Here is a 19,502-nt window from a genome sequence, read left to right as displayed (position 1 = left end):
AGTCCCCGTCACCCAGTCACTCCGTGCCCCCGCCCACCTCCCCTTCCACTACTTCTTGTTCGTTTCCCAGAGTTAGGAGTCTCATGTTCTGTCACCCTCTCTGATATTTCCCACTCATTTTCTTAGCTAATGTTTCTCTTTCATTTCCTGTGACACATGGTCAACTATCTTTTATGTTTTTAAATAAAATGATAACCCTAGAAAGGACAAGGAGGATAATCATTCAACATTAATTGACGATCTATCAATGATCAGAATTTATGCATTCACAACAGTATGAGAGGAATGCAAAACCCAAACTATGTATGCATTTATTTAAAAGTCAGTTTCAAGGTTCTACTGTATGAACAGACATTTTTTTCTATGTCAGTAGAAAGACCAGTGCTGGGTATGGGCATGTAGTAACCATGACACAAAGTGTTAATCTCTCAATTGAGCAGAAAATTCCAGATTCCTGTCCTTCGTTTTCCCAGGAAGGATCGTGTGAAAGGATTCTTCAGAGCCAATTGTTCTCACTATCAAATAATAGTCACTAACATTGTGTTTTGTTCAAGAGTGAATTATGGAAATGTCTGTGATACACCTGGAGGGCAATGGATCAGGATGTTTGAAAGAAGCCCTAAATCAACTTTCCAGGCACCAGTGCCATGCCAGCACTGAGAATAATTCAGGAGCTAGACGCCTCACTTTTCCTATTTTTCATTCCCGACATTCAGATGCAGATCGGTTTGCCCAAAGCCCTCAGGGTCCTTAAAAAATCTTTTTTTAAAAGAAGAACTTTCACATCATTTACCACAGTATCAAGGAAATAATTTTGCAAGTAGAAAATCTTCCTATAGTAAAGACCAGTGGCAATGAGTCCTCCACTAACAGAGCAGATTTTTTCCACATATCTCAACGGTTTTTCCTCTAATGACTCATCCTCCTTCTCAATTGATAGCAAATGGGGAGACATAAGGTTTGCCTTGAGTGTCTCCACTGGCACATGAAAGTCCTTGGCCATGTTTCCAGGAATGCATTATCCAACCCAAAGTAAGACCTGTAGAGGTGTAAAGTATCCACCGGCTTCTCCACCTTGTTATCACTGATCAAGCAACAGCCTCAAGGGATGGTGGCTGTTGCTCCAACCTTCATGGCCTCCAACCAGATCTTCTGTCTCAGAGAATCCCTCTTCTGGTCAATGGCAGACTTGGTAATATTGCATGAAGATGTGAGGTTTGTGGGCTGGGACTTCCCTCAGAAGGGTGATCTCCAGGCTTTGGAAATCATAGTTAAAGCAACTCAAAGCTGAAGATGAAGATCTGAGCATCACTCATATTGGCCTCCATCAGATGTTTCACATAGCCATTGCAGATCATTTGCAGAATTTTACCCTTATTGAAGTTTTTGCGTTGGCTAATTTTTATTATGTAAATCACTGTCCACCTTAGTTCAGACAAAGTAGATATTCTTCTTCATTTTTCTAATTGCTGTAGCTAATTGTACATCATTGATTGTGAAGCATGTAGAAGAGATGATAATAAAGAAATTATACTCCCAATATTTCATTTTCTTCAGATACTCAGTGGTAAAAAGGTAGTGGTCCCTATGCCAGATAGGTTTCACAATATCACATTGGGAAAGTATTTGTGTTTATATTTGACTCTCTTCAACGTTGTCTCCACCAGCTTGGTGGCAGCCACTTCTACCTCTTGTCCCATGCCCTTCAGGCATTGATGAAGCTGGACTTCCCTGCCCCAGACTCTCCAATAACAGCAAAGTTCAGAGAAGTATTTTCAATTTTTCTCAATGCATCATTAATCATAAACCACTTTCTGAAGGTCCCTCTCCTCTAGATGTGATTGAATCAAACTGATGGTTTCCTGAGGGATGATTTGGCTTCCCAGCTTCAATTCCCTAAAAAACTTGCCAACTCTGGAGTCCAAACCACCATCCACCATATGACAGGATGTGGTAGAGGAAGACTGACCCATGGCAGGAACAGTAGAAGGCACTCGAAATTGAGCTCCCTCAGCCTGGCCTTCCAAGCCACCAAGCAGAAAAGGCAGGGCTCGTGCTGTGCCACGTGGGGGCAGGGAAGGCACTGGACGTTCCTTATGGGAACATGCTGTGCCCGTCCCCTCCTCGTCTTCTTATACATCACGCATCAATGGACGTTTGAGGGACCTTTTTAAACACCTGGTGGAGTTGGTTTCAGAATGACTTGGCATGGCACTGCCAAATTACGTTGCATGGCGGAAGTGGCCATGAAGTTTTGCCATTTCATCTCGCCTTTTGCCTTACGTGGCGCCACCATCTTAAACAGGAGTGAATAACCCTCCTGAGGCTTTTGGGTGGTTCAGTCTTGTTGGACTTTTGATTTCAGCTCAGGTCACGATCTCAGAGTCATGGGATCCAGTCCTGCGTCTGGCTTGGTGCTGGGTGTGGCGCCTTCTTAAGATCCAATTCCTCCCTCTCTCTGCCCCTGCCCCTGCTCACATTCTCTCTCTCTTTCCCTCCCTCTTTCTAAAATAAATAAATAAATCTTTGAAAATATTTCAAATTCATATCAACAAGATGTGACTAGTTTCCCATTGGCAAAGTCTCCACACTTTGTTCTTCTCCATGTGTCAAGGAATCTATATATAAAAATCAATCCATACTTCAAGAATGTACCTATGCAAGTAAGTATAGAACATAAAACATAATGAAATTAATCCATTTAGATAACTAGTGACCAACCTTGAGGTCCTTGTGGATCCTCAAAGTTAATAATGGTAGATTGTCAATCAATTAAAACAACTATGAAAATTTGATATAAACCATCATTTGCCATGATGTCTGCGAGGAAGTAATGTGGCAACATACAGAAGATGTTTTATTTTTTTAAAGATGCATTTATTCATTTGTTTGTTTATTTATTTATTCATGATAGACATAGAGAGAGAGAGAGAGAGAGGCCGAGACACAGGAGGAAGGAGAAGCAGGCTCCATGCCGGGAGCCTGACACGGGACTCGATTCCGGGACTCCAGGATCGCGCCCTACGCTGAAGGTGGCGCTAAACCGCCGAGCCCCTCAGGGATCCCCCAGAAGATGTTTTAAACCACAAAATTCACTTCTGAATTTTAAAAAAATATGTTATTTATAATATATTGGGAATAAAAATTATGAAAATATTTCAGAGCATATTATTATAATGCCTTGTGGCAAATATCTTTTTTTTCTACTATACATCCACGTAAAAGAAGAAATTCTGGCAACATTTAGTTTTAAGTTGACTGTTATTTATAACAAGACTTATTAAACCTCATTATTGGGTAGTGACACTGCCTATACAGCATAGAACAAAACAATTTGCTTAAATTGTCTAAGAATTTAAGGCTGGAATGACAACAATACTGGATTCACTTAGGCTCATAAAATTTTGTATTGAAATCTAAATTAGCTGCTTTAATCAAGCTAGTCAACTTATTTTTCCCACCAAGACTCTCTCTCTAGATTCTAAGGAAAACTATCTTTTATGTTGGAAATCTCACCTCCAGCTTCCATCACCTGCATTCTGTACACCCTTCACAGCATGCCAGAGCCCACTACCTCTAATGCAGCCTAATCCTATCAGGGATCTTTTATGCACATCAATGCCCCCTCTTTATTGCACTTCTCCTTTGATATTTAGCATGAGTCACTCATTTAGTTAGTGGTTGCATTTGATGTACTCTTTTTTTTTTTTTTTTCCTGGACTAAATGGCAAGTTCTTCTGAAACAGAAAGCCTCTTATGATTCAGATATAGGATCCAATATGCACTCACTCATAGAAAATGTTTAGTATATACTGGTGACAATTTTTGAACAAGTCTTCCCCTTCATTTTGTCCCTGTGATCCAGCAGGAGGACATGTCACATTGGGCGGCCATCACCTCACTGTACTGAGTATGTCTCCAATCAGATAGTGAATGAAGAGCGCTGAGCTAAAATTCAAGGGACCTGAAATCTAGTCCACACGGTTACTAGCCTAGTATGAAACCCAGCTATTTTGTCTCAATTGTTCTTGTCCGTATCATAGAAAATTCATATAATTTGGACAGCCAGATTGCTCAGTCAGGTCATCTGAGTTCAGCTCAGGTCATGATCTCAGGGTCCTGGAACTGAGCCCCAGAGGTGGGCTCTGCCCTTAGGAGGGAGTCTGCTTCTCCCTCTCTTTCTGCCTCTGCCCCTCCCACCCACTCCTGCTCTCTCTGTCTCTCTCTCAAATAAATAAAAAAGTCTTAAAAAAAAGAAATTTAGATAATTTCCCAACCACAGAGAATTGTATTGAGATTCAAATTACATAATAGATAGCTAACTTTACTGCCCTCCACAGAAAAAAAAAAAAAAAAAAAAAAAGTATTATTAAGCCAGAGTAGGATTTAGACCTCTCCTCAAGGAAGCTGTATGTTCAAGCTCTTATGCTACTGTAATGTTATGGCTAGATGAATTTTCTACCCAGCGACCTATTCCCAAAATAACTGATCCTGCCTTACTTTCAAAGGCTTGGTCATAACTTTCTTTCAAAGGCTATTCACTGATTAGATGTACTGATTACAGCACTTTAAACCCAACCTGGCTTTACTTTGTAATAGGATGATTGGCAGTTAATCAAAAGGCTAAAGATTCATTCATTCATAGAGATTCATAGAGGTTCTTTTTTTTTAATCTGAGGCTACTAAAATCTGATACAACAGCAATTGTGTGTTTAAGTTTCCATGATTACACAGTTTATGTCTCGTCATTAGAAAAATAACTGACTGCAGAATTATCTAATCACACAGCGAACTAACACTAACAAGAAAAAGAAATCATTTCTGTTTAGATTTATTTCATTTACTATATAAAGGTTGAGATGCAGTTTATACCGAAAATATTTAAGGTAGTGAATCTTACAGACAAAAATCCAGACAAGAAAACAAACTAGGAGCTGTGTCCCCCACCAACATTGCTGCCCCAGAGTAGCTTGGCTTTAACATGTGCTCTGAAAACATACCCATGTCTTTGCACTAATAGAATCATACTAATTTTCCTTTGTTTACATTTTAAAGGTTCCTTCTGGGAAAATGCTCATCTAGTGGGAACAGTGGGGCTAGAGAAGATTCAGAAGCTGGGGACCTGGAGACGCTGAACGAGTGGGTGAGCTCCCAGCTTGCTCTCTACAACAGAGAGAGAGGGTTTCTGAGGGACACGTAGCTTGAGCAGACTTGGCTACATACTAAGATTTCATTGTGCAATCTCATCAAAGGCAGCCAAGCAACACCTAATTATATGTTTTACTGTTTATATTTCTATAGATGTTCCTAAATACAGTGACGACAATCATTTTTTATACCATCTTTTCAAAAATGTTGTGATCTTTAATTCCTTTATCCTTTTATTGCAAACATACAACATTGCATTGTTAACTAGGTGACATCCCTAAAACCAGGCTTTCCAGGGAATGGTGTTGATGATGATGGCAATGATGAGGATGGTGACAACTTACTCAGAAGGCATTTCAAAGTCCTAGCGATAAACTGGAATCCATTTTGATACCAAGCCATAGCCTCCTGACCCTAACCTTGATTTCATCAGAAAAACATTCACAGAACTACTGGATTGCTTCATTTTACTTTTTTTCAAGGGTTTTGTTTCTTTTTTAAAGAAGCATCAACCAGAAAGAGTGTTTTTACTCTTATGATAATATGAGCAAAAAGGAAGGCCAGAGCCAGAGAAGGGTGGAAGACAAGGCTGGGTTTCAAGTCTAATGAGACTCTTTACAGTGTGTTTTGCCATGTTAAATTGTGAGGTTTTGTCTCTGGTTTTTGTTTCCATTTGCACAGTGCTTTGCTCAGCATTTGGTCCAGGTACTTAGGACACATGAAGAGATCCAGCCCCAGCTGCAGTGGCTGGTGGTCCCAATCCGCCTTACACCCACACTTGTATGCCTTTCATCTTCTGTCTGCCATCTCTTTCCCATGAGGTGAATATTGCTCTGGAACCTGTTTGGTGCCTGCACATATGCAACTTGCAACTCAAAGTAAATTTAACAATCCTCAGAGTAAACATCTGACTAAGTGCAGATAGAGGCTTGTAGAGAAATTCTTCTCTCCTCTCTGGCTGCATGTTGTGAGGTATGGTAGCTCATGTGGCTTTATGGTGGGCAATCCCATGAGTTCAGCAAGCAGATGCACTTGCTATGAAGGGATACCAGATCCATATCCCAACTCTTTGTGTCTGCTATCTTCTCCCTCTGCTTCCCATTTGTGCCCCCTCCTTATAAGACTTGCACATCTTATAAACATGTTAGCATATGTGTTTTTGCTTCAGGATTGGTTCTTTTTTTTAAACTGAAATCTATAAGTGAAATAGGTAAAGAGGATTGAAAAGTACAAACTTCAGGTTATAAAATAACTCACAGAGATGAAAAGTACAGCATAGTGAATATAGTCAGTACTATTGTAATAACATTGTATGCACACAAATAGTAACTACACTTACCATGGTGAGTACTTGAGTAATGCATAGAATTGTTGAGTCACTGTGTTGTATACCTGAAATTAATATAACATTATATGTCAATTATATTTTAATAAAAAAGAAATATGAACAAAGGCAGCAATGGGAGTGGGAGTGAATATGAAATGAAAGGCATGAAATTATTAACGTAGAGGAACTTTGAGGTCAGGGTTATGGAGATATCTCCGTTTCAACACTGAAATTGCTCATAAAGATGACAACATTGTTACATATAGGACAGTTTCACACCCAGTTGTTAAAGTCCTTACACCCTCCATGGAGACCTCCCTGATACTCTTGTTCTTAATTATTGCCCTGTTCTCTGAGTTCAATCAATAAATTTTATCCCAGAAGTGGACCCTGAACTTTATGGTCAACTAATATTCTATAAAGGAGGAAAGACTATCCATTGGAAGAAAGACAGTCTCTTCAATAAATGGTGCTGGGAAAATTGGACATCCACATGCAGAAGAATGAAACTAGACCACTCTCTTGCACCAGACACAAAGATAAACTCAAAATGGATGAAAGATCTAAATGTGAGACAAGATTCCATCAAAATCCTAGAGGAGAACACAGGCGACACCCTTTTGGAACTCGGCCACAGTAACTTCTTGCAAGATACATCCACGAAGGCAAAAGAAACAAAAGCAAAAATGAACTATTGGGACTTCATCAAGATAAGAAGCTTTTGCACAGCAAAGGATACAGTCAACAAAACTAAAAGACAACCTACAGAATGGGAGAAGAGATTTGCAAATGACCTATCAGATAAAGGGCTAGTTTCCAAGATCTATGAAGAACTTATTAAACTCAACACCAAAGAAACAAACAATCCAATCATGAAATGGGCAAAAGACATGAAGAGAAATCTCACAGAGGAAGACATAGACATGGCCAACATGCACATGAGAAAATGCTCTGCATCACTTGCCATCAGGGAAATACAAATCAAAACCACAATGAGATACCACCTCACACCAGTGAGAATGGGGAAATTAACAAGGCAGGAAACCACAAATGTTGGAGGGGATGCGGAGAAAAGGGAACCCTCTTACACTGTTGGTGGGAATGTGAACTGGTGCAGCCACTCTGGAAAACTGTGGAGGTTCCTCAAAGAGTTAAAAATAGACCTGCCCTACGACCCAGCAATTGCACTGCTGGGGATTTACCCCAAAGATACAGATGCAATGAAACGCCGGGACCCCTGCACCCCGATGTTTCTAGCAGCAATGTCCACAATAGTCAAACTGTGGAAGGAGCCTCAGTGTCCATCGAAAGATGAATGGATAAAGAAGATGTGGTGTGTGTATACAATGGAATATTACTCAGCCATTAGAAATGACAAATACCCACCATTTGCTTCAACGTGGTTGGAACTGGAGGGTATTACGCTGAGTGAAGTAAGTCAATCAGAGAAGGACAAACATATGCTCTCATTCATTAGGGGAATATAAATAATAGTGAAAGGGAATAGAAGGGAAGGGAGAAGAAATGTGTGGGAAATATCAGAAAGGGAGACAGAACATAAAGACTCCTGACTCTGGGAAACGAACAAGGGGTGGTGGAAGGGGAGGAGGGCGGGGGGTGGGGGTGAATGGGTGACGGGCACTAAGGGGGGCACTTGACGGGATGAGCACTGGGTGTTATTCTGTATGTTGGTAAATTGAACACCAATAAAAAATAAATTTATTATAAAAAAATAAATATATGTTGTAAACCTCAAAAAAAAAATAAATTTTATCTGAGCTAATTATGTAATAGTCAGCAATGTGCACTAATCATCCAAATATGCTGCTTCTGTGTCCTTAACTAGATTATAAATAGCTTTTTTATAGACTCTTCCGTGCCCCTTATTAAAGGCTTGGCACAGTGATTATTCCAAAGTGGATTCAGTCAAGGCTTGCTAACCAATTAATTGAGCAATTTATTAAAATGAGAGCAACCTTAATGTAATTTGTTGTTTTCATAACTGGAGGCTTACAAAATTCTTATACTTTTTTCACAAAAAGGCTTCATATCAAAAAAGAACATGTGTCTTTTAGAAGGGAAAATATACTCATCCATTCAACAAACATTTATCACATACCTACTATGTATCAGGCATTTTTCCAGAAATTGAGAATGCATGATAAGACAAAAATTTAAAAAGAAACAATGAATTATTCCTGTTTGGGGAGAATGTAGTAGATGAAGAAAGAAAATGAACATCATAAATAAAGTGTCTAGCATGTAAGAAAGTGATAAATGCTAAGTAAAAATACAGACCACAGTAAAAAGACTACTGCAGAGGGTGGGTACTGAGGGTGGAGGGGAGGTCAGGCAGCACGGGCCTCTCTGGGAAAGTGACATTGAAGGCACCTGGGTGGCTCGGTTGTTGAGCGTCGGCCTTCGGCTCAGGTTGTGATCCTGGGGTCTTGGGATCGAGTCCCACATCAGGCTCCCCTCAGGAAGCCAGCTTCTCCCCTTGCCTATGTCTCTGCCTCTCTCTCTCTCTCTCTGTGTCTTTCATGAATAAATACATAAAATCTTTAAAAATAAAAAGAAGGTGACACTGGAGGTAGGAGATAACCACGTGCTACTTCCTGTTTCCACGCGGGATCCTTCTACCTCCACATTATTTTCATCTGATATTAACATTCCCTGGCCCTTTTCTTATACTTTATGTAAAAGCAGAGAGAGTATTCTCTCTTCATCTTCCCTGAGCAGTTCCTTTTTATCTGTGCCACCTAACATGGCTCTATGGGCAGCAGACCAGAACACCCAGATTCTAATCTTTACTTTATTCTACATTAGTTGTATATTTATATAGCCATTATTATTACCTAGTGTGTGTGAATATCAACTGTGTGCTAAATACTCTCCTAAGTATTTTATGAGATTATACAAATTTATCTAAAGTAAACTGAGACCCAAGAGATTTCAAAGGTTCTTTGGTGCTCCAACCTTCTATATATTTGAGACAATTCAACTCATCTCCTAAAAAGATAAGAAATTGTTTCACAGAACTGTGGTACTTGATGTGAGCACTTTGTGTGTGTGTATGGAAGAAAAAAAATTTACATCATTTTAATCCCGTAGAATCATATCTAGTAGGTTTTTTTTTTTAACAACGCTACAAATGAAAAATGAAAAATGAAGCCTGGAAGTGTAAGTAACTTTGGAAAGTTATAGCAGATTTGGGCTTCCCATTCAGATTCAAATCCAAAGTGCTGCTGTCTCCACCAGTTTGGTTTACTCGCTTACTAAGTACTTTTGAATATGTACCAGGCATACATGAATGATGTCCCAAACTGCAAGAACTTAGAGCTTTCGGTGGAGACAGACCAGGAAAGAGACAATTACAACATAAAACATTAAATGTCATAAGTGAGGCATAGATCACACAGAAGTGCATTTACCTCGAATCTAATAAAATTTAAGCTTCCAAAGTGCTGGAAGGGTTCTAATAAGGTGTTTATGGGATTGTTTTGTTTTTATTGTTCAGTTTGCACATATGTGGTTTGTAGTTACTCCCATGTAAAGTTATTTATGAGACTCTTAAAGAGAGAGTGTATGGTAAGATAAATAGTGGTCCCTAAAGATAACTCAGATCTTAATTCCTGGCATCTGTGAATGTAAAGTGACATGGCAAAACAGAGTAAGAATTTTGAGATGGGGAAATTATCCCGGATTACCCAGGTGGGCCCTAAATACAATCTCAAGGAGATCTGAGAAGGAAGAAGAGGGCAGTGTGACCACTGAAGCAAAATACTATGCTCCTTGAAAATGGAGGGAGAGGCCATGTACCACAAGATGCAATGATGGAGTGCAGGGCAAGGCTCCATTCTCTCCTAGAATCTTCAGAGGGAGTGCAACCTTGCTGACGCCTTGATTTGGGGGCTCACTAATACTGATTTCAGATTTCTGACCTCAAGAATTGTAAGATAGTAAATGTTTATGTTTTAAGCAATCAATTTTATGATAATTTGTAATAGCAGTCATAGGAAACTAATACAGGGTGGAATATTCTAGGAATATTCCTACTTCCCAATGGGTGACACATGGACCACAGGAAAGGAGGCTAAAGGCTACAAGTCAGTAAGAATGCATCTTATAGTGTCCAACACTAAGTTTGAAATTTAAGAAACCAGAAGCTACTCTGGAAAACTCTTTCCATAATCAGACTGTAAAATTATAATCAGAGAAAAATTGATCCAACTACATCATAAATTCATTTTTTCTTTCTTGAATTATATGAAATCAAATTAATCAGAATTCTTGTGTAAAGATTTATACTCTTTGAAAGCTACTCACTGACTGGAGCCTGGGTAGCTGGCAGGCAAAATATATTAGAAAGAAAACTAGTAAGGGGAGATTAGGAACTGGAGAAAGGTCTGCTCTTATAGTATAGTTTTTAAACTGGGACAAGCTATCCTTCCACAGCTCGCCTCTCCTGAGGTAGTGAGCAGTAGCTTGTTCTTCACATTTACTCCTGGGAGCATGGGCTGCTGCTTCCTACACAGACTGCTGGTTATTCTAGAAATATTTTCCCAGGCATCACAGTGTAAAATATTACAGCATTCTGTGTTAAAGATTAACTGTCTGAATCTCTATACATCATACTGTTGTGAAAATGTGAATTTTTATAAAATTGTCTCTTGTTAAAAAAAAAAGAGTATAAATCAATAGCAATACTATTGCTGCTTGTGAAGTTTCCTGTTTTATGCATTAACCTAAGGGAAGTTTCTTATTTTATCTCACTACAAACATAAAAACAAGTTTTGATCAAATGTGTTAGTGGAAGGATTACGTTATCTTTTTTTCCTTAGAGAACATTATGATAAAAGTTCCAGGTATTAAAAAGGCAAGTAAGGAGACTGCAGTAAAAAAATGTAGGGAAAATATTTCAGCAGAGTATCAGGCATTAATTAATAAAATTGTTATGTTCTTTTTCTGGATTTTAATGTTTTTTTCTGGATTTTTATGTTTGTGATATCTGAGATTTATTTTCTTATTATAAATAAATAATTGTTCTTTTACAAAAAAGATTTATTTATTCATGAAAGACACAGAGAGAGGCAGAGACATAGGCAGAGGGAGAAGCAGGCTCCTCGGAGGGAGCCCAATGCGGAACTGGATCCCAGATTCGGGGATCACAACCTGAGCCAAAGGCAGGGGCCCAACTGCTGAGCCACCCAGGCGTCCCAAATATTTGTTCTTGTACCTAATTTTACATTTATTCAATTATTCTTTTAAAATAAGGTCCCCATAATTCATAAGTTTCAGGCCCCATAAAGCCTGATCTACCCATGGTACCAAGTGATTGGAAATGTGACAGAGGGAACTCAACCCAGCACATGCTGGAATTCAGGATGAGCTTCTGGGTGGGATGGCGCGGGGGTTCTGTGGCAACTTCCAAAGGCTAATGGAGGAAACTGGGATGTGGGGAAGGAGGTTTGAGAGGAGGCAGTCATCATTACACAGAACTTTGTTTACTCCCTTTTACTGAGAATAGTAGAATTTATATAGATGATGGATTTAGCAAGCAGGTAGGTTTTCAATATTATCTGTCTCTTTCAGTTTTACAGGATCATCACTCAGATTTGTTTTTTAAGCAATCATGTAGGTGTACACTAAAACTGAAGGCTAACACCCACTCAAGGGAAAGTCACAGCCTTGAGGGATTGGTGTGGAAGATCACTGACATTTACTAGGCTGAGAAAAGCAAACAATAATCACAGCAGGAAAAGCTTTTCATACCAGCAAGAAAATAATGTACCCAATATTAGATTAGGAATATGAGTTCAATTTATTCCATTTCATTGCAACTTCATAGTTTATTGCGACATTATGGAAGGCAACCTATTTAACGCTTCTAAGTATTATAGTTCATGTTAGCATAAGTCTTCCTCACTGCCCTGGAACTCATATACATAGTTTGGGTCAATTCATTGAAATATGGAGTAATTTGCATCTACACATTTTAAAATCCAAGAATATAATATGTGAACACATTGGCAGAAAAGCCAATAGTTACAGTAAAATAACTCTTTCATACAACTTCTTCATTTTTTCTTCAAGGGTTAAAAATTCAAGAAACCGGGAACCCTGGGTGGTGCAGCGGCTTGGCGCCTGCCTTTGGCCCAGGGCGCGATCCTGGAGACCGGGAATCGAATCCCACATCGGGCTCCCGGTGCACGGGGCCTGCTTCTCCCTCTGCCTGTGTCTCTGCCTCTCTCTCTCTCTCTCTCTGTGACTATCATAAATAAATTAATTAATTAAAAAAAAAAGAAAGTAAAAAAAAAAAATTCAAGAAACCTATCACAGTATTAACAAGTACCTCACTGCAGTAACACCTTAGCATAAGGACAGGGAGTGCATGTGGTAGGGCGAGTCAGTCTGAAGCCCACCCTATACCCTGCGTGCAGCCTCAGAAATACCTAAAATAAACCTGAACAAGGCTAGCCTAGAGGACAGCGTGGCCAATAAAAGGCAAAATCTGAGAGATGGACTGAAACTCATCCAATGCTCATCTAGGAGCACAACCTTCTTTAGTTCAGAGTCACATTACGTGGGGGTTACCCAAGAGTTTACTGGTATTCAGCATAGGAGGAAAAGTAATTTTGGGATTTTTAGATGAGATCGGGCATGTTCAGAGTGGTATGGCCATAGACTAATTTTGGGATTTTAGTAGCAGATTTTTAAATAAATTCGTATCTCTACATTGGAGGCCATATGTAGAATTCTGTAGGAAAATGTGACCCATAATACCACCTTATAGTTAACTCCTAAACATATGTTTTCTTCCAGTCATTTCTTATGCATCTACAAACCCTTCACAATTGAGTTTATTCTATGTAATTTTTATGACCTACTTTTTAATTGAATAATATATTTTGAGCATTTTCCTAAGCCAGTAAATATTCCTCAACCACATTATTTAAAATGACTTAAGAGCATGCCATTGTACACATGTGTCATAACTTAGCATTTTCTATACTTAGAAATTTATGCCATTTCCAATATGAGGCTATCAACTAATACTGTGATACATATTCTCATATAATGAAGATGTACACAGCTAATTATTTCCTCAGTTAATTTCTAGAAAAGTAATTTTTGCATAGGATCATTATTTTTAAACTTAATGGACATTTTTCTGAAGAATACATACAGATGGAAAGGTGCTCAACATCACTCATCATCAGGGAAATACAAATCAAAACCACAGTAAGAATTTCCTCAAACCTGTCAGATGGCTATTACCGAAAACACAAGAGATAAACTGGTGCAGCCATAATGGAAAATACTGTGGCGTTTCCTCCACAAATTAAAAAGACAAGTACTACATGATCCAGCAATCCCATTTCTGTTTATATGTGAGAAGAGAATGAAAACTCTAACTTGGAAAATGTATGCACTCTCATGTTCACTGCAGTATTATTTATAATAGCCAAGACATGGGAGCAACCCAAGTACTCACCAATGAGGAAATGCATAAAGAAAATGTGGTCTATATGTATATATATATGGAATAATATTCAACCACAGAAATAGGATGAAATCTTGCCATTGCAAAGACATGGATGGGCCCTGAGAGCAGTATGTTAAGTGAAATAGGTCAGAGAAAGAGAAAGACAAATACTATATGATCTCACTTATATGTATAATTTGAAAAATAAACAAAAAACAAAACCCTGAACTCACAGATACAGAGGACAGATAGGTGGTTGCCAGAGGTTGCCAGAGGCATCAGGGGTGAGTGAAATGAGTGAAGGAGGTAAAAACATACAAACTTCCAGTTACAAAATATAACTGTTATAAAATATATAAGTCCTGGGGATATAATGTACCACATGGTGACTATGGTTAATAATATTGTATTGCATATTGGAAAGTTGATAAAAGAGTAGATCTTGGGGGACACCTGGTTGGCTCAACAGTTTGGCACCTGCCTTTGGCTCAGGGCATGATCTTGGAGTCCTGGGATCGGGTCCCGCTTCGGGCTCCCCGCATGGAGCCTGCTTCTGCCTTTCTCTCTCTCTCTCTCTCTCTCTCTCTCTCTCTCTATCAAGAATAAAAATAAAATCTTAAAAAAAAGAGTAGATCTTAAAAGTTCTTATCACAAGAAAAAAAATGTATGTGTGGTGATAGATGTTAACTAGACTTATTGTGGTGATCATTTTGCAATATACACAAGTATTGAATCATTATTTTACACACTTTTAAAAATTAATATATTAAATGTCAATTTTATTTCATTATATATGTCAATTTTATCTCAATAAAGAAATTGGATAGATATTACCAAATTATAATCAGTAAGATTCCATTAGCAACATCAGAAATTCTGCTTCACCTTTTGTCAACACAAAATTGACTTTTTTTTAAAGATTTTATTTATTCATGAGAGACACAGAGAGAGAGAGAGAGAGAGGCAGAGACACAGGCAGAGGGAGAAGCAGGATTCATGCAGGGAGCTTGATGTGGGACTCAATCCTGGATCTGGGGATCACACCCTGAGCCAAAGGCAGACACTCAACTGCTGAGCCACCCAGGCGTCCCCAAAATTGACATTTTTAAAGAATTTCTGATAGATATATGGCCAGAATACTTTATTATTTTCACATTTATATTTCTTGAATCATTAATGAGTGAATATTTTTCATATGTTTATTAACATTTGTATTTTTTTACTTTTTCTCTTTAAATTTTCTACTCATGTTTATCCAGTGATTTTTATTTTCTATTGATTTTAATTATATTTCTCTTTATCCTAGAATATTATTTAATCATTTTGTGTATTTATACAATATATATTTTAAGCATTTTCCCATTTGGCATTTGCATTTTAATTTTTTCCTTTCTAAAATTGAGGTATAATTCCTATACCTAAAATGAAACAAAAAAGCAGAGCAAAGTTTTATTAAAGTACACTCCAAGGAAGGAGTAAGCCAGTCAAGATAGACAAAGGCCCTGGAAACTCTGGGTGTTGGCTTATATCAATTTTTTTAAAGATTTAATTTATTTATTCATAAGAAGCACAGAGAGAGGCAGAGACTTAGGCAGAGGGAAAAGCAGGCTCCCTGCAGGAAGCCTGATGTGGGACTTGATCCCAGGACCCCGGGATCACAACCTGAACCAAAGACAGATGCTCAACCACTGAACCACCCAGGTGCTCCTATATCAATTTTTTCTTTTGGGTGGGTCCTAGGGTTCCAACATTTTAGACATGCCTGGATTATATAACAATTAGCCAACTACATGTGTCCTTTCCCAAGATATTTAAAATATCTGTGTGTGGGGAAGGGAGGGCCTGTGTGGTTCAATCAATTGAGCATCTGACACTTAGTTTGGGCTCAGGTCATGGTATCATGAGTTGGGATGGGGCCGTGCATAGGATTCCACATTAAGCAGGGAATCTGCTTGAAGATTCTCTTCCTCTTTAAAAAAAAAAAAAAAAAAAAAGATTCTCTCCCTCTGTCCCTTCTTCCACTCTCACATTCTCTCTGTCTCTGTCTCTGTTTCTCTTTCAAATAAATAAATCTTTAAAAAATAATATATCTGCATGGGTTAGGAAATGGCAACATCATTTTTATTCTAGAGACAGAGGTCAGAGATAAGAAGAAGTGGTTGCTTTCTGCACAAGTGCAACAAGCACAATAAACTTAACTCTTCCATCTGCCAGGATGTTGTAACTGCAAACCGATTGCTAGATGGGAGTAATGAGGTAGTCCCCAGGCAGTCCTCACTTGGGGCTCCCCCTCAGGACATCTAAGGTCCATCCTCTTGTCACTCATGCCTAGCTTTCTGCCTAACATTAGTAGTTAAGTTTTTGGGAGTCAAAACTTACACATGGATTTACATAGTTAAGTTTTTGGGAGTCAAGACTTACTCATGGATTTACATCTGTTTACATCCTTAACCCTCACGTTGTTCAAAGGTTGACTGTGCTTATATGTTACAATATGGTTACCACCTTAGCATTAACTAACGCTTTCATTACATGACATAATTACTTCTTTTGTGGTCAGAACATTTGTGAACTACTTTACTAGCAATTTTCAAATATATAATATTGAAAACATTAAAATACACTGTTAACTATAATCATAATGCTGTGCATTAGAACCCCAGAACTTATGCATCTTATAGCTGGAAGTTTGTACCTTTTAATCAACACTTCCCCAAATCTCCCACCTCCCAGCTCCTGGTAATGACCTTTCTACTATTTCTATGGTTCAGCTTTTTCTGATTGTACATGTATGTGATAACATATAGTATTTGTCTTTCTCTATCTAACTTCATTTAGCATTATATGCTCAAAATCCTTCCATGTTGTCCCAAATGGCAGGATTTTCGTCTTTCTCAAGGCTGAATAATATTTCATTGTGTGTGTGTGTGTGTGTGTATATATATATATATATATATATATATATATATATATATATCACATCTTTTTATTCACTTACCTGTCCATGGACATTTATACTGTCTTAATATCTTGATTATTGTGAGTGATGCTGTGATAAACATGGGAGTGCAGATATCTTTTCAATATACTTCTTTAGTTTCTTTTGGATCTATACCCAGAAGTGGGATCACTGGGTCATATGGCATTTCTATTCTTAATTTTTTTAGAGGAACCTCCTTACTGCTTTCCACAGTGGCTGCACCAATTTACATTCCCACCAGCAGAACACCAAGGTTCCTTTTCTCCATGTCCTTGCCAACACTTGCCAATTTCAAGTCTCATGTTTAAGTTTTTAATCCATTTCGGGTTAGTTTTTACGAGTGGTGTAAGACGGGCTCCAATTTAATTTTTTCTGTGATTGATTATCTAGTTTGATAATTTATTATAGGGACTTTTAGATATACTGCTTTCCTCATTGGTATTCTTGATTCCCTTGCCAGTTGTTAGCTGACTACATATGTGGGGTTTATTTCTCCACTTTCTATTCTATATGTCTACTTTTATGTCAGTACCATACTGTTTTGATTACTAGAGCTTTGTAGTACAGTTTGAAATCCGGGAACATGATGCTTCCATCTTTGTTCTTTCTCAGGAATGCTTTAGCTATTTAGGGTCTTTTATGATTCCATATGAATTTTGAATTCTTTGTTCTATTTCTGTAAAAAGAAGTCATTGGAATTGACAGGGGTTAAATTAAATTCAGATGGTGTTTGGTAGTATAGAAAGTTAACAATATTAATTCTTCTAATCCATAAGCATGGATTATCTTTCCACTTCTTTGTGTCTTTTTCAATTTCTTTCATCAATGTCTTACAATTTTTAGTATACAGATCTTTCATCTCTTTGGTTAAACTTATGCCTAAGTATTTTATTTTATTTTATTGTTTTTGATGTTATTGTGATTAGGATTATCTTCTTTACTCCTTTTAAAAATATTTGTCTTAGTGTATAGAAACATAATGGATGAAATGGAATGATGGGCTTTTCTGAACTAATTCTGTAAAATCTATATTATTTGTTGTGTGTATCTACTGAAGTCTTGTCTTAGTGTAGCATTTGACTGGGCAGAAATTTCCATTTAGCTCCCAGGACCAACCAGTCACTCAGTCTTTGCTAAGGGCCTCTGTGTTGAGGCCCTTATGTCCTTGTTGAGACATATCTTCAAAACTCAGCCAGGTAACTGACCTCTCTGCCTTAGCCTTCACTTCCTGTTTGTGCAGAGCTCAAGATCAGCCCAAGGTGACATGTTAGGTCATTTCCAGGTGTGTCCTGAGGGTACTCATAGTCCTGAGTATGACCACAATCTTATACATATGAGTGACCTTCTAGATTCCTAGGAATATGTCAGAACTCTTCAAAGCCACTATGAACATCTTCTCTCCTATATTTTCTTTTTAAGCTTTTTGGTTAGTTTGTTGTCTGCTTCAATTTTCAGTCCCTCCAGCAGCTGATTAATTTAACAATTGTCTCTCACTCTATGCCCCCACCCCCTGCCATTCCCCAAAATGTTCCCAGGAGAAAAGGCTACACTGGGCAAATTCTGAGTCAGATTAAAGATAGCCTTGAAAGTAGAATTCTCTAGGGAACCACCAGACAGGTCAAAATATGATCATTTGGTAGAATTCTCTAGGGAACCACCAGACAGGTCAAAATATGATCATTTGGGGGAGAATGAAGATTTGAAAAAGTTTTAAATTTTGTTTTGCATCCTCTGATGACTGCCATTTTCACAAGGATTTGAATTGAGTAAACCGAAATGCCATAAAATTCACCATTTTTAACCAGATTCATCCACTTTCTTGACTAATTTCTCCCCAGATAACTGGAAGCCTTTGCTTAATTTCTAGAGTTCTGAAAAAGGTGATTCTGACCATTTTAGCAGTTTTCTAATTGGTTTCATGGAGAACATAATTTCCAGAGGCCTTTATTCCATTATTTAATGGATGCTATCCAAACTAATTAAATCTTAAATAACCATAAAATTATTTTTGAGTATGGATGGATTTTTCAGTTGCATGGACTTTTCTTTAATTTTAGAATAAAATAAGTGAGCAATAACAAAGGAAGAGAAATATTAGAAAAAATGGATGTGGAAAAACAGAAAATTTTGGCTAACCATTATTATCCTCTTCAAATCAATGAACTTTTAGAGTGTATTGGCTATATATAGAAAAAAGTATTAAATGATAACTTTTAAACTATACCTTCATAAATAGCTATAAAATTATTATTAATTATTGATTACTCACCAACTTCTTGGTATTTATACGAGGTGTAGAATTTGTAATCAAGTAAGTAAGCAAGCACAAGACGAAAAATGTAAATCAGTAGAGTATAATATGTAGGTTTGAGAGATAATATATAATGAATACAATATGTGGGATAGATTTTCTAAAATTCTAAAAAGCCCAAAGCTTTCAAATCAATAAATTAAGCATTATGCCCATTACAAAATGTGCACTGTAAATATTAAACATTGTAATGCAGAATTCCTTTAAATGCAGCTCCTCTTATGCTTTTCATTCTTTTTTCTTTTTATTT

General features: G+C 37.8%; 1 pseudogene; it reads right to left on the bottom strand.

The window, feature by feature from the left end:
* Positions 1–667: 667 nt before the first annotated feature.
* Positions 668–1,973, bottom strand: LOC144300250 (interferon-gamma-inducible GTPase 10-like; annotated as a pseudogene).
* Positions 1,974–19,502: the final 17,529 nt, after the last annotated feature.

Source organism: Canis aureus, chromosome 28 (assembly GCF_053574225.1).
Source record: "Canis aureus isolate CA01 chromosome 28, VMU_Caureus_v.1.0, whole genome shotgun sequence".
NCBI classification, from domain to species: Eukaryota; Metazoa; Chordata; class Mammalia; order Carnivora; family Canidae; genus Canis; species Canis aureus.
This window is presented reverse-complemented; position numbering and strand designations above follow the sequence as displayed.